Consider the following 17,154-nt stretch of genomic DNA (forward strand, 5'->3'; position numbering starts at 1 on the left):
TTAGATTATCTTCACTGATTAGTGGTTTTCTTCAGGCTATACAGCTGTTTAGTCCCAATCCACTCCGTTCCTTTCACACTTCATGTTGAAATGCTCCTACTTTCACCAATAAGCATTAGCACGACCAGTGATAGCATCTAATTTCACCAAACATTTCAGCGTTTGGTGACCACCATCATTTAAAATGTTCTTCTGACAACATTTATCTCTGGAAGAAGATTGTTCTCCATTATCCGTCCTGGTTTTAATAATCTGGCGGGTCTTCATTCAGTTTTAGTTGCTTCAGAATTTCCTCAGAGGTTGTTGCTGTTTGATGATGATGACCTGACCCTTCTGAAGCTGATGAACATCTGTCTTCCTACAATGCTGCTTAAGACACGAGAACCTGATCACTGCTTCACTCGGGATTAAACATGTCGCAGCTGAAACATATTTCATGCAGGAATTACCGTATTTTCTGGACCATAGGGGCACTAAAATCCTTAAGTTCTCTCAAAAATCCACACTGTGCCTTATGATCCGGTGCGCCTTATGTATTAATTACTTTTGGTTGTGCTTATTGCCCTCAAACTGATTGTATGTGGTACACAGCGCTAAAGAAACTGAAAATGTTTTCTTTACAACTTTGGTAAGGTACGAAGCCGCATCGCTTCAGGACGTTGTGGCTGTTAAGTATAGGAACTATTTAATGTTGGTCTCGATGTAGTTTTCATGCTAAACCACCTGTTTTCAAGCTACAGCGCCTTTCTTTTGTTCTCCTGTCAAAAGCCGGCTGACCAGAACCAGCTGATTGATGTGTTTCTATGGTGACGCCCTCCACCGAGTGATATAAAACTGATTTAACTTGCCTCACTACGTGCATGTGCACACGGAAACAATGCACGCCAACTGGAATTAGAATTACTGAACATAATGCGCCTTACGACCCGCAGTGCCTTTGGGTCCGAAAGACATCATATCCACAAAGAGGGTCTACCTGTTTGATTAGTCAAATCAAGGAGGTGTTTCTGACAGGTGTTCTGATGGAGCGTCTGTCAGCTGTTGTCTGACTGAAAACTAGTGCTTTGGTTAGATGTTTAAAGGTACTTGATCACGGTTGGAAAATAATCATGGCTAAGATCTCTCTGTGGATTCGCAGTCTGTTTGATCGTCTCTGGGAACAACAGAAAAGCTGGAAACCTCTTTGGATTCAGCGGGCGTAGCAGGCAGACAGGAGGGATGTTCAGCAGGTGGAGCTGAGACTGAGCAGGAAACAGTCCACAGAGACAGCCTGAGGCTCACCAACATTCCTCGGTGCTGAAGGTCCAGATTAGTGGGTTTTGTGGAGGCACTCAGGAATGGACATTAGCTTTTTAAAAGATTCTGATATTCTTATTTCTGACTGTTCTTTTCCTCCTTGCTGCTTCGGAAGATGCTGTGCTATTTTCTCTGCCTCCTCTCTGAAGTGACATATCTGACATCAGAACTATGGGAGCTGTATGAGCTGAGAGGTGAGATTAGTACTGAAATTTCAGAATCGAGTCACTGTCAGATACTCAAATCAAACTTTATTTCTATAGCACTTTTCATGCTTAAAAAAAAAACAATAAAAAGTGCTAAAACGATTTACATCAAATAGATGTAAACACACACACACATACATCCACAGTCCCCTTACACCCACCCACAACCACCCTCTCCCGTGCCCTATTAGCCCCTATAACAGTTAAAAGAAGACGACTGGACAGGTACATGTGCACCAGATAAGGAAACGATATCCTCAGGGTGCCTCTACCCCACCCACGACCACCCAGGCCATCACCGTGGCGGCCACCCGGGTCCGGGCAGACAGGACCCACGCCACAACTGTAAGACTGCAGCGCTGGATCCCGACCCACCAGACAGGGACAGCCCCCACAGCAACACCCAGGCAGTCAGATCTGGGGCAGCCCTCGGTGGAGAGGACCCCAATGAGGAGTCGACGCAGAAGAAAATGTCATGTGATGCTCTCGTGTTTTCTTACATTCCCATACGGCTGATTGGGGTTTGAACTGTGTTTGCTTTGGATGCTAATGCTAGGTTCAGTGTCTTCCTTCCATTTTGCTGTGCTACACGTTAACACCGCCGCTTCCTGGTGTGTCCAGACATCTCCTGGACCACATGGATCTCTAGAAGATCTCTCTAAAGAGGATCTGGTCCAGAAGATTTATTTGAATTGATTTGAGTTGAGTTGATTCAGTTTAGTCATAATGTTCCACATTTCTGTTTGTGAAACTCTGGAGGAGCCTTACCATCTACCGTTCTGTCAGCCGATGCAACATACCAATAAAAACACCTGAAATTTTTATGGTTTCCTGTCTGAGTTTAATCTCCATCTGAGGCTGAATTACTCCTCCCCTGAGTTGTAACTTTCAGACTTCATTTTTGCAGAAGTATCTCTGCAGAACTTCCGTTTCTTACTGCGTACCTGAGCCGTACCTCAGCCACTGCCTGGACGGCGCGTTTGACTCTTCATTCCACGTAACCACGAACCAAAATGCAAGACGGTGAAACAAAACAGACATTTAAAAAATGAAATGATGTGACTAAAGTCTCGGCAAGCTGGCGCGCTGGGGAGCAGAAATAAAGATTCCCTTCTGGGCAAAAGGCTCAGAGGGAAGAAATTTAAAGCACTTTAATGTCTCCATTTTTCACAATGTGTAGATATGCACATGCACTCCTCCCTGGCTAATCCCCAACGCTCCCGCTCCGGCGCTGGCTCGCTGCAAAATCTTTAATGTCTCTGTTCATCTTTTGATTTCCTATTCATTACTCTGCCTCTCAAAGCGCTGTGGGCTTCCCCAGTCTCCCCAGAACCCTCCCCAGCGTGGGCTTCCAGCAGGAAGCAGCACCAGCAGGACCGCTGCAGACATCTGGAAGTCTTTAGGTCCTGTTCAGGCTGTCACTGTCTGCACCCATAGAGTCCATAGCTCAGCCTCTGCAGTGTGACAAGACTTCATATGTCTCCTGACCCTGAGTGTTGTAGTGGAAACACCTCCAGCATCACCCTCATCCTCTGCTCCCCCCTCCTCTTCCTCACCCCGTAGTGTTACATGTGCAGCCAGTTTTTCTTCTGTCTGTTGAAGAGGTGCGGTCAGCAGTCCAGCCGGAGGTCAGAGATCATTCCAGCCATGCCTTTCTAACAGCGTTCATCAGCTCCCCTGCGGCTGTTCTGCAACACACAGCAGCGGCTGCAAATCATCTGGGATGTGCAGCTCGCCGTTTCTCATGTAAAGCCTGCGTGTTTACATACACAGAACATAAATAATCTAAATAACCTGTGATTTACCTGTAGGCTGTGTTTTCCTGTGGCCCAGAGGCAGCTGTTGACTCCAACCCGTCTACAATGACTGATCATGTGTCTTTATAATGAGGAAAATAACATCAGAAGGAACTCAGTCAAAGGGAGCTCATGGCTGCAGTCTCTGACAGGGCATGAGCGGAAATCAGGCATTTGTTATGACCGGTTTTCCAGACTGCCTCATTCTGATGCCATTTTAACGGAGCGAACAAAGTAAACGACGTTCAGCTTAGAGGATGAAGAAAAGAGGAAGAGGATGCAGATATAATCACTGTTCGCCATTCATGCAATGAAGCAGTTTTTTGCTGCCTTGCTTCTCAGGTTTATTCTCTGTTTAGTTTTGCTCTTTTAATCTGAGACATCACGTTATTTCATCTATTTCATCTTGTTCATTTAAGACAAGTTCAGATCAGCTGATTGATTAACTGTGATCAGCAAAAGAGACTTATCCATAATATACAAATTTTTTGTTATTTATAAACAAGCCTGTGGATCATTTGGAGCATGTTGTTGCATGAACTCCTGTGTTGTTCAAAGACAGTGCCATTAATATCATTTTCCTTCCAGCTGATGAGGAAGGACTGTTCAGTGTGTTTGATATAAATGAAAGGGAACTTCTGAAGAATTTGGGGATTTTTTTCTGCAACCAACTAGGAAAAAGGAGCATGATCATCCTGATGTGTCTTCACTGATGCCTGATGCTCTGTAGGGAATCATCGTTTGACAGTCCAGAATGAAAAGTCGGCAGAGGTGTGGGAGAAACCCGGTAAACTGGGACAATCAGATGCTTCATGTTCTGTCAGGAAACATGGATCTGCTGGAAACCAAGAGGAGGAGCAGCAGGAGCAGCAGGAGCAGCAGGAGCTGCAGGAGCTACAGGAGCAGCAGGAGAAGCAGGAGCTACAGGAGCAGCAGGAGCTGCAGGAGCTACAGGAGCTACAGGAGCAGCAGGAGAAGCAGGAGCTACAGGAGCAGCAGGAGAGGCAGGAGCAGCAGGAGAAGCAGGAGAAGCAGGAGCTACAGGAGCTACAGGAGCAGCAGGAGAGGCAGGAGCAGCAGGAGAAGCAGGAGCTGCAGGAGCTACAGAAGCTGCAGGAGCTGCAGGAGCTACAGGAGCAGCAGGAGAAGCAGGAGCTGCAGGAGAAGCAGGAGCTACAGGAGCAGCAGGAACAGCAGGAGAAGCAGGAGCTACAGGAGCAGCAGGAGAGGCAGGAGCAGCAGGAGAAGCAGGAGAAGCAGGAGCTACAGGAGCTACAGGAGAAGCAGGAGAAGCAGGAGCTGCAGGAGCTGCAGGGGTGGAGCACGGAGGCCTTTGTAGACCCGGATCAAGTTGTTGGAGTCTGACTGGGATTCATAAGGAAAAGTTTTGTAGATTAATTAATGTCATAAATTTCTCTTTTCTTGCACATTTAACGTTTGGTTTTTACATTTTACAGCTTTATGCAGACTGTTAAGTTTCGTTTTGTCCTTGGAGCTTCCTTGGCTGCTTCCATATTGGCCCCCACCATCACCTCCCACTATGTCCAATTCCCCTCCTCTTTACTCCACTTCTAGCGTGGCAATGTCATATTTTAGGAGGGCTTTTATGTTAAGCTATTTATCTGCAGCCCCTCTGAGGAGCGAGGCAGGGAGGCATCGCAGATTAGTGAGGAGAGGCAGACATATTTATTTGACTGTAACATCTTGTTAAAGAAGTGAACGCTCGTCAGAAAGGAATGACCTTTTCTGAGACAGCGTGTGTGTGTGTGTGTGTGTGTGTGTGTGCAGAGGTACCAGATATTACTCCTCAGCATCTATGTCAGCTCAGCTGTGTGTGCATACAGTTCTGCATTTGTACAAATGCATTATTTTTCTCTTTCATTGCAAAGGGAATGACAAAATGTCTTTGTTCCATGGTGAGAGAGAGGCGGAGAGGATGTGAGAGACCGCAGAACTATTTCCCTGGACTGCCGCTGCAACAGACATATTTTTCAGGATGTAGCAGCATGTGGGCCCAGGCTCTGTTTATCCAGGATGACACCCTTCACATCCATTCATCAGCGTCCCGTCAGCCATCCACTGACCTTGGGCTTGTGTCTGTGTGGGAGCAGAAAAAAGAAAAACATTAAGGAAAGACAAGTTTGAAGGGAGTGATGGAATGCGGTACCTGAACGGTACTGGCGCTATTTTAATTTGTGTCTCAGCAGGACGGTGGCCGTCGCGAGCTGCACACAGGACGACGAATAATAACTGGTGAGCAGGATTTGGGCCAGAGTGGTCGGAGGTGAAAGGGAGGAAATCAGCATGTAAGTGAGTTATCTTTATCAGCTCCTGAGCCGAGCAGGAGACAGTAACACTGGAATATTTATCACCCTGGATGTGCACGAGTCTGTGTGACCGAGAGCCACGCGTAACCACACGTTTGTTATCCCAACTGCTTAATGATTTTTCCTTGTTATGCTGCACAAGACTTCAGTCCCTGCAGGTGTGCAGGTGACAGATGGCAAGCCTGGCTGGGGGTCCCTCCGCCTGTAAGTTATACACACACACACACACACACACACACACACACACACACACACACACACACACACACACACACACACACAGACACAGGCTGAAAAACAAGCAATTAAGGCTGATATTGAAGGAATAAAGGTTGATTATGATGATGACAGGTTTACATCCTTAACACGGGAAAAGAAGGGCAAACAGAGAAAGATAAATCTGACTAATGTCTTTGGACCACAAGCAATCAGCTGATCTAAAGGAATGAAAGTGTTTACATGTGCAGGTCACACACACACACACAGACACACACGGTTTGTGTGTGACGCTTTACTGCTGAAATGATTGATTTCTGTTTCTCCTTCCTTGCAGGAATCCTGGTTTAGAGTTTCGCTGCTTATTGACCCTTCTTTCCTGTCTTCTGACCCACGGCCACCCCCCTGGTTCTGGTTCTGACTCTGATTAAAGTCTTAATTCATGAATCTGGTTCTGATGGAGGTTTTATTTGGGATAAACTTTGTGCCACTTGAGATCTGAATTCTTTATATCTGAATGTGAATGGTTTATATTAAACCTGAACATGCCTGTTTGAATAACTGCTTTAAAACTGAATTTAAATGAATTTATTTAAAAGTGAATCGTTGTAGTTTTTATGTGTATTGTAGTAAGATTGAAACGTTTGTATTTAAATCATTTGTTTCTCTAATTCATTTTCCTAGTTCAGTTTCAGTTTTCCATTCAGATTCAGATGTGAAATACAAACTTTTGTGACACACATCGGGGACCTGACATGAGACAAAACTAGCCGATCACAGATGGCGTAGCCTAACCTCAGTGTGGGAGACGCATCGCCCTTTATGCTTCGGTAACATGGATATTAAAATAATAAGAACCCCTCTTATTCTAAGTTTTTTAGCTTTAGCGTAGCCTGACCTGGGTGTTCATCGATTTATATTTGAATGATCAGCGATGGATGGATGGATGGATGGATGATGGATGGGTGGATGGATGGATGGATGGATGGATTTGGACTACCGATTTTTTACGTAATTTTACATTTCTGTGTGTGTGTGTGTGTGTGTGTGAGTGTGTGTATTTATGTATATGCATATACGTGTATATACTTTTTATTTTGTGCATTGTAATGTATTGTGTAGAACTACTGTCGTCTCTGTTTAGTGTAAAAGCCCAACGAGGGACGGGCGTTTACAATAATGATGTTGTGTGTGACATGATTCATGAAACACACTTGTTCCTATCAAATAAATAATAATAAAAAAAAAGAGAGAGAGCTTTAAGTTCTGTTTGCCATAAAGCACAATATAAATCTGATCCATTGTAATTATTAGCGATGGATCGACTTTAGGAAGACGTAAACAGTTGAGCTAACTGACTCTATAGAGGACCAATCCTTACACATTTTTACATTTTTCACCCTTTAGCAACAAATAAAAATGCATCATCTGAAATGTAACCTCAGCTGCTGTGTGCAGTATCCCCCTTGTTTCACCCAGCTGGTAAATATTCACCAGTCAGGAAGCAGATTGGCAGAGAGCCGGTTGTAATAACCCCGCCTTGCTTGGCTTGCAGCAGGAGAATAGTCTCCTCTCTGTTTGTCTTGTTCTATAGTTTTTAGTCTTTCAAGCTTGTTAACGTTCTCTGGAGAGCAGAAGCTCTGGCTGTGGGTTTCCATATGTACAGCTCATCATGGGGTTTTATTATCTGCTATAAAAATAAAGTGGTTTAGTTGTTTGAGATAAGTAGAGACAACTTCAGATGAACAACAGCCGACGACTCGCATTAGAAAATGAAGTCTTTCCCGCCTCTACAGGAATCAGCCAGGAGTTACACTCAGAGAAGCAGCTCCATCCATCTGGGAGGGGTTCAGTATGTCCACACTTTACTTTCTGAACGCATGCAGATAGCCTCAGATCTGATGGAGGCAAACACCTGGAGCACAGTGATTAATCAGAACTCAGCAACAAAAGCAAAGGATGGTGGGATGATGATGTCAGGAGCTGCTGAACGGCTCAGGTGGAGAGGAATACACCTCATTGTGTAAAACAACCCAGAGATGGACACATTGAGAGAAGGTTAAATGAAGAAATATGTGCAGTAAACAATCTTTATGTCGCCTTGGAGAAGTAAACAACCTTCTGTCAGTCAGAACAACTGGATTAGAGGCCAGAATGGATGGAAATTACAGACAATATAATTCCAGTTTTCCAAGCAAACACATGGTGTCCAGTTTTTACAAGACATGTTCAAAAGCTTTTATTAAGATTTTTAGATTTAAGGAAAATTTGAAAGAAACAGTTTAGTTAAATCTCCCTTTTATCACATCATAAGATCGCTGGATGCATTTTGGGGTCTTCATGCTGATGTCTACTGAGATGGAAACATTTCTGTCCCTGATGCTCGTATATAAGGCAGCATCGCAGCACCTTGCTGACACTGAAGTAAAACAAAGCAGACCTGCAGGAAGGTGAGCCACTACACTGGCTATGGCTACATGATGGTTTTTAATTTGGAATTAATAATTCAGAATTAAATAAATTAAAATTAACAGTATTTCCCGATAAGTTTAAGTGAAAATAATAATTGCAAGTTGAATTCTACATGGAAACACGTCCTTACTTTATTCCTCTTTAGATCGGTGGGTTGGAAAGGGTTCTGATTGGACAGAGGTGGGTCTGACGTTATGTTTAGGGGAAATAAACAGAGTTTGCTTCCTGCTTCTCGTCTTTCAGTAATAGCATGGAAATCCATATGATAAGAACCAGTTTCAGTTTTCATTTTGATTACAATGTCAAAGCAGCAGCTCGACACGAGCATGCTTCACTGTTTTCAGCAGCTGAGGAGAAGGAAGATAGACTGCCGAACACGGGAGGTAAAATATGTGCATCGTTGGGACAGGACAGGGAAACAAGCATGCGCAGAACGATGGGAATTAACTTAGAACAGAACTAAGGTTTACATGATGGAGGAATTAATCGAATAAATCGGCCACTTACTTTGGAATTAAGTTTAATTCCAAATTGGCTTTTTCAATCAGAAATAAGTGCTTAAATGATCGTTTAAAGCAAATGTAACTTTTAGTCAGAATTAAAGAGGAATTAAAACTTCCATGTAAACGTCGCCACAGACGCTCAGTCTCAGTCCAGTCCATGTCATGAGACCTGAAGACTCTCCAGAAAGAAAATCACTTCAGTCAGAGCTGGAATCTCCTCAATCTGTTATTTTGTGGATTGTAACACTTTGGTATGTCCTGTTCTGGATCGCTGATCTGCGTTCAACATCTAGGATCATTTATCTTTGCTGTTGCTCTTCACAAACAACACAAGCTCAGTTCTCTACAAAAAACGGACAAAAAAAAGCTACTTGGTCTAAAAAAAATCAGCAGACGTGGTCTGGGATCCTCACCGAAGCTGAGTTTGTAAAAAGCCCACTTTGCAGGAGACTTCCATGTGAGCGCGAACAGGAGGGAAATGAAATGCTCTGATAGAGTTCTTGTCCTGTGGGGTGTAAATCACGCTGTGCTGACCTGTATATTAGCTCTTTATGTTGTGTTTATGACCACAGACAAATCAGTTAGCCCACAGGATATTTACACCAGCTCCCTGCCAGACACCCTCAACTTTAGTGGTGCTTAGGCTCGCTGCATGGCTGCATTATGGTACGCCCCACCCAACTCACCCCCCAAAACACTTACACAGTCTCCATGAGTCCAGTTTATTTATTGTACGATGGTACAACCACCTTCCATCCAATTAAAGCTGAGTGCTGGCTTTGTGCAGACCCCTGTTCGTCATCTCCCTCAGAGGGGCTATTAGAGGTGCTGGTAGTAGGGGGCGGGGGTGAGGGTGGGGGTAGGGTCAACTGTGCTCTCACTTTCCATGTGACTTGCTATCTGGGACCAGGAAAACTGAGCTGGGGAGGTCCTGATTGGCTCAGAGGAAAAGCCGAGGAATAGAAATAATACAGTGTAGAAAAAAGAGATGGAGGATTAAAAATAAAACTTTTCAGAAATAATACAATTATAAGTATACACATCAAATGCAGCAATTAACGAAAAATAAATAAAATATAAATAACATAATTACATTTTAATATGTAGAATGCCTGCGATGGACTGGCGAGCTGTCCAGGGTGTACCCTGCCTGTTGCCCAAAGCCAGCTGGGATAGGCTCCAGCTTCCCCGCGACCCTGAATTGGAATAAGCAGTTCGGAAAATGAATGGATGAATGAATGAATATGTAGAATGAGAGAAAACCCTGCAACACAGGAAACCAGCAGGCACGGTGATGATGGTGATGATGGTGGTGATGGTGATGATGGTGGTGATGATGGTGGTGATGGTGATGATGGTGATGATGATGGTGGTGATGGTGATGATGATGATGAATGTGATGATGGTGGTGATGGTGGTGGTGATGGTGATGATGGTGGTGATGATGGTGGTGATGGTGATGATGGTGATGATGATGGTGATGGTGGTGATGATGGTGGTGATGATGGTGGTGATGGTGGTGGTGATGGTGATGATGATGGTGGTGATGATGGTGGTGATGGTGGTGGTGATGGTGATGATGATGATGAATGTGATGATGGTGGTGATGGTGGTGATGGTGATGATGGTGATGAACTGTGATATCTTTAAGATCTAATGAGTTCGGTCTCTTGTGAGGGAAGGAATTTTAATAGAGAAGATAAAACTGGAGAAATGTGATCTCATGATAATTCTCATTGTGATTGGGAATCACAGTGATTAACAAATCTATGGACAAGTTTACTGATTACCTTTCTAGGTCTACCTGCTTCTCATCCAATGATTACTGGGATAGACTCCAGACTCCCCACGACCCTTTTTTTAGACTGAGAAGTTAAGAATGGATTCATGGATGGATGGATGAATGGATGAATGGATAGATGGATGGATGAATGGATAGATGGATGGATGGATGGATAGATGGATTGATGGATGGATGATGAATGGATGGATGGATGTAGGGATGGATGGATAGATTAATCAGCTGGATGGATGGATGGATGGATGGATGGATTAATTGGATGGATGGATGGATGGATGGATGGATGGATGACAAATGGATAGATGGATGGACGGATGGATGGATGGATGGATAGATTAATTGGATGGATGGATGGATGGATGACAAATGGATAGATGGATGGACGGATGGATGGATGGATGGATAGATTAATTGGATGGATGGATGGATGGATGGATGGATAGATTAATTGGATGGATGGATGGATGATGGATAGATTAATTGGATGGATGGATGGATGGATGGATGGATGGATAGATTAATTGGATGGATGGATGGATGGATGGATGGATTAATTGGATGGATGGATGGATGGATAGATTAATTGGATGGATGGATGGATGGATGGATGGATGGATGGATGGATGGATGGATGGATAGATTAATTGGATGGATGGATGGATGGATAGATTAATTGGATGGATGGATGGATGGATGGATGGATGGATGGATGGATAGATTAATTGGATGGATGGATGGATGGATGGATAGATTAATTGGATGGATGGATGGATGGATGGATGGATGGATAGATTAATTGGATGGATGGATGGATGGATGGATGGATAGATTAATTGGATGGATGGATGGATGGATGGATAGATTAATTGGATGGATGGATGGATGGATGGATAGATTAATTGGATGGATGGATGGATGGATGGATGGATAGATTAATTGGATGGATGGATGGATGGATAGATTAATTGGATGGATGGATGGATGGATGGATGGATGGATAGATTAATTGGATGGATGGATTAACAGCAGGTTTTTTCCAGTTACTTTGTTTTTACCAGTTGAAGCTTTAAGACCAGCGGTGGCATCAGTGTTCCAGTGGGATCGCCGTGATTCCCAACGTGCACACTGGAGATCTTTCAAGCTCACTGGATCAACCGATGTCTTTAAAACCGTTGCATTTTCCACATGTCTGCAGATACATCAGTAAATCGCTGGACTTACTCCCAGTTTTCAGGTTTTCACACAGAATCAGAGTGTGTCGTAAACACACCAGCCCTAACACGCTGGTGTGTGTTCAGCCAGGCTTGACTACCTGAGCCTCTCTGGGAAACAAACATTATCTCTTTGTCACATTTTGGAAATGTGAATGAGACTTTGTGCTTTACTTTGAATCTGTAAGGAAACAGCAGCACAACGTTGTCTCATCTTTCTTTCTGCCTGCACTCGATCAGCAGCTCACCTCCGTCTCCCTCTCCGGCTCCATCATGTATCATCTTCTCCATCCACTTCCTTTTCATTCATTCCTCTCATATCACCTTTTCCTTTCTTCTGCCTTTTTACTTCTATTCTTTTCTTTTGACACCTTTCATCTCTCCTTCCACAGTTCTGATCCGCATTTCATCTTTTCATCCACCTTTTGTGTTCTGGCTTGTCTGAACCTTTCACTCCACTCCTGCTGATAATTTCCCACCAGCCTCCATGTTTTTTCTCTATTTTCCTCTCATCTTTAGATCCTCTCTTTTTCCTTCCATTCCTCTTGTTTTTTCTTATCATCGTCTCACTTTTCAAACACATTTCTACAATTCTCGTTCAATCTTTTCTGAGTTTTTTTATGCTGTTGTCTCCACATCCCCAATCCCTTTTTCTCCTCATCCGTCCTTCTGCCCAGTGAATCGATCTGCTGATGATTGAGGAGTCTTAGTGGACCGTCGTACAGATGATATGTTTCTGCGTGTGTGTTGTGTGTGGAAGAGGCTGGGGGTAATAACACTGACACAGCGGGCTGGGGACGCAGGGAAAAATCGCCACGGCAACATCTGATGATTAAATTCAACACTAAAAATGATGATGTCATCAGCATTTGAGGAAACGATTCTGCCTCCTAGATTTCTCCAAATGAAAGTCTTTGGGATGAGAACATAAAAGAAAAGCAATTAATTGGGGAAGTAGAAGGAGAGGGAAGTGGAGGATAAAAGACGGGGATTACAACCAAATGTCACTGACAATTAATTTTCCATTTTACAAAGGCAGAAAATGAAGAGAGGCATAATCTGTTCAAGTCAATCAGATCCTAAATTCCTGTGACAAGCCGGATATTTGCAATGAAAGCTTCGCTGCTGAGGTGCTTTAATTAATCTGTTTTTTCTGTAAGCTGTTCAGATGGAGCTTCTGGTATAACGGCATAGTGGCGTAGTGGTTAGCACTGTACCCTACAGCAAGAAGGTTGCTGGTTCAAGCCTTGGCTGGGGGGGAGGTTTGAGCAGCCAAGTTCTCCCCATGGATGTGTGGGTACTGTAGATTCCTCACATGTAAGATATGTAAGTCTCTTTGGATGAAAGCATCTAGAGAATAACAAGCTTCAGTCAATCTCATCCTGTCTCCTGGAGTTGGACAAACTTAACTCATCCATTGTCAACAGTAACACCTCAATCTGTCAGGATGCACCATCTTCATGTCTATAATCATCCATCTTGTTCCTCAAAGACATTCCGTTATTGCCAGAAATTCACCAATCCCTCAGAAATCTCCTGTCCAGCATCAAGACCAGTTGCAGAAGCTCATTTATCTACAATGTTTTCAAAGCTGTTTCTGGGGGAGGACTTAATTAAATGTTTTTTAATTAAAGACCCTAAACAGTAGAAAACATGTCCTGCTGATCTTTGAGAAAAAACAGAAATGTGAAGGATTTCTCACAACACACCTGACTCGGATGAACAGGTCATGAAAGGGCTTGAGCAGAATCTGTCAACAAGCTGTGTTGAAGCAGGGAAACATCCATCCATCCATCCATCCATCCATCTTCTGCCGCTTATCTGGGGTCGGGTCGCAGGGGCAGCAGCCTAAGCAGGGAAGCCCAGACTTCCCTCTCCCCAGCCACATTTGCCAACTCTGTGGGGGGGATCCCGAGGCGTTCCCAGGCCAGCCGAGAGATGTAATCCCTCCAGCGTGTCCTGGGTCTTCCCCGGGGTCTCCTCCCCGAGGGACGTGTCTGGAACACCTCACCAGGGAGGCGTCCAGGAGGCATCCTGACCAGATGCCCGAGCCACCTCAACTGGTTCCTCTCGATGCGAAGGAGCAGCGGCTCTACTCTGAGCCCCTCCCGGATGACTAAGCTCCTCACCCTATCTCTAAGGGAGAGCCCGGCCACCCTGCGGAGGAAACTCATTTCAGCCGCCTGTATACGGAAACATCTAAAACCTTGATTAACAGGGTTTTACCTCTCATCTAATAGTTCAAGGCTGTCAAACTCCAGTCCTTGAGGGCTGGTTTTTTGTTGTTTTTCTGCACCAACAGACCTGAATCAAATAAAACGGATCCAACAACGTTTTGTCAACCTATTTATTAATTTCGGTCATGTGTGTTGGAGCATGGAGACAACAAAAACCTGCAGGATACCAGCCCTCGAGGACTGGACTTTGACACCTGTGTAATTGCCTCTACCCCTGCACAACAGTCATCATCAAGCTGAACTACACTCAACTGATTTATACATATTGGCGTTAAAAGTTAATGTGCAAATTCACCAAGTCAGTGATGTAATGATGATGATCAGTCCTTTTAATATTCCCAAAAAGCTCAAACATGATCATAACAGTAAAATATGATTAATTCTTAAATACAGAAATCAATGTAATTCTGCCTTAAACCCAGAGATAGATCCCAGAAGCTCCAAACCTGCAGAGCAGCATATTTTAAGTCAACGTGTCAAGGATTTTGATCCCGCTGTTATTTGAGAATGAATGTGTTTTCACAAGACCTCAGTCGTGTTTTCTTTTCTTATAAATGGTTTAAATCTTTAGTGAATCAAACCCCAACAGACACCCAGTTACAATCAGCTATCATGTATCCTGAATGCTGAGCTCCGACCCAAAAATGCAACTCTTCACCAGACGCTGTTTTAATAATTAATTTCTGACTGGCGAAGAGTTCATCCCGTCAGAGAGAGTAACGAAAATGAAATGTCTGCATCATTATCCAAGGAAAAATAGTTTCCATTGTCACACAAACTGAGAAGTAAATGGAAGTGTTCACAGTTTCTGTAAATAGAATCAAATTTGATCTGAACTGAACAACGCTAAACTGCAAGGTGTGGTTCCTTGAAGGTTCTTGAGTTATACTATTAAATTTCTAGTGGATTTAAAAGATTGAAGTCACAATTTTGCACCACACTTGGTGTAAATAGACAAAAACCTTGATTATTAATCTGCAAATTATAAGCAATTTCATGTCCTTTATTCACATCGGTGTAAGGGATAATGCCTGAAGAGGTGTCCATTATCAGAAATTAATGGACAAAACAGAGGTGGGAACTGTCCGACGTGAAATGGAATCATCAGCTTCAGTATTTAAGGACTCATGTGACTCTGGATGTCGGCTGGATGCCAAACTTCCATCCTGATCAGGATTCTGGACAGCTCTGCACTGCTGCCTGCTCCAGTCTTTCCTTTGGTTTGGTTTTCTCTGAGGACTTTTGGCATTTTGCTCATATTGTTTGAGCAATAAAAACATCTTGATGCCTTTCGAAAGCTTGTCTTTCTGGGCTGGCATGTTTTTGGTCTGGATTCAGTCAAAAACATGACAGTTTCTGCAGATGACAGGACTAAGGCTTGTTTGGAAGTCTGAGGTGTACAGTGTGAAGAGGAATGGTGATTATAGTCCCGAGTGGTCTCCACTGTTGCTGACCGCCATCTCAGACACATAACCCTTCAGTCTCACGGTTGTCTGTGCTTTGCTGGTTAGCTCATCGTACATCCAGGTGTGTGTGTAGAGGTTCCACCTGCAATTTATGAAGCTTCTCACACAACAGAGCAGCTGAATTATAAGAAAAACACTTGAACAATCAAAGAACCCGATCCTCAAAGTGCTTCCTGATTGGTCCAGGGGAGTGGCTCTCTCAAGCAGAAAGATGATGGGCAACACAGATTTATCATCTCTTTGTGGGGCAGGGGACCACAGGGACCACAGGGACCACTAAGGGCTCTCTGGACGTTGGACGTGTCCTATACTATTCTACACCCATGAATCAGAACACTTAGAAAAAAAATTAAATGACCTGCTGAAATGTTGGAATTGTTTGGTTTTAGAGAATCTGTATTTGTTCTTTTGCTTCATCGTCTTAGTTTGAAAAGAAAAAGGTAATTTGTGGATGCTTCCTCAGCTCGGCCCATCTGGAGCCGTTTAAACAGTAAAAGAGGAAACGTCCTGCAGTCAGCATTGAGCTTTATTTACCCTGCTTATCTTTCCTCTAGTCAGCAGCCCAGCTCAGAGCACAAGTGTTTATTCTAACCCAGCAAAGACAAACAGAGCTGCACACATCAAATCCACAAGCCTGCAGCCATTTGTGTCTGCTTTAACAATCCAAAACCACATGCCAGACTTTTGTCCAAACTCTCACCTACCAAAATCATCTTGCAACTAATTGCTTCTACTCCCTGGTGAATTTTCCCTTTCTACCCATTTCCTCCACTGGCTTTCAGATGCAAAACATCTCTTAGACTTTGGAACTTCTTGTTAATTGTTTTTGGAGAATTTGTGCTAGTTCTGAATGTGAAAATATGTTTTTTAAACCAAATGTCAGAATTTTTTTGTTTTGCTTTTTCGTAGAAATTCTGAACAGCAGTAAAATAACTGAAAACAAATGACTTCAGCTGCTCTCACAGTACTTTGTTTCATGTCTTCTCCAGGAAACCTGACTTATGCTTTTTTATTTTAATCCTGTCGGAAGTCACACATGCTCATTATTTCTGATGAGCAGGCGGGTCTACATCTGAACACAGAATTAAAAAAGTCAGACTATTGTGTCCTTGTGAGTCTCCAGATCTAACATTTGCCTGTGAAACCGTCCCTTATGATCATCCATCCATCCATTCTCTTAACCGCTTAGTCAATCCCAGCAATCACTGGGCGAGAGGCAGGTACACCTGGACAGGTCACCAGTCCATAGCAGGACCCCTGTGGTTTTGAGTTCCTGTCCTCCAAATCCACCACATCACACCATTAACACCTCAAATATTTGTGACAAATTATATAAATTTAAAAGCATATTGTGTGTTTTTAATGATCTCAGACATGAATGAGACACCGAAGGTTACAGACAACATTTTCCTCTTTACAAAGTCATGAAACAGATTTCCTTTGATAGCAAATAGAGGTGCTTTAGTGAGGATAGCCGGTAGATAGTAGCAGGAAGAAGTGTGTAAACATGTAAACAGTGTGTGTTGTGTATGTCCTTCAGATGTGAGAGAATGATGTGTAGATGTGAAAAGGCTTGGTCTCTGCTGATCTGTGTGTTATTTCCACAAACTGAAACTTGTTGGA

Source organism: Telmatherina bonti, assembly GCF_933228915.1.
Source record: "Telmatherina bonti genome assembly, chromosome: 15".
Taxonomy (NCBI): Eukaryota; Metazoa; Chordata; class Actinopteri; order Atheriniformes; family Telmatherinidae; genus Telmatherina; species Telmatherina bonti.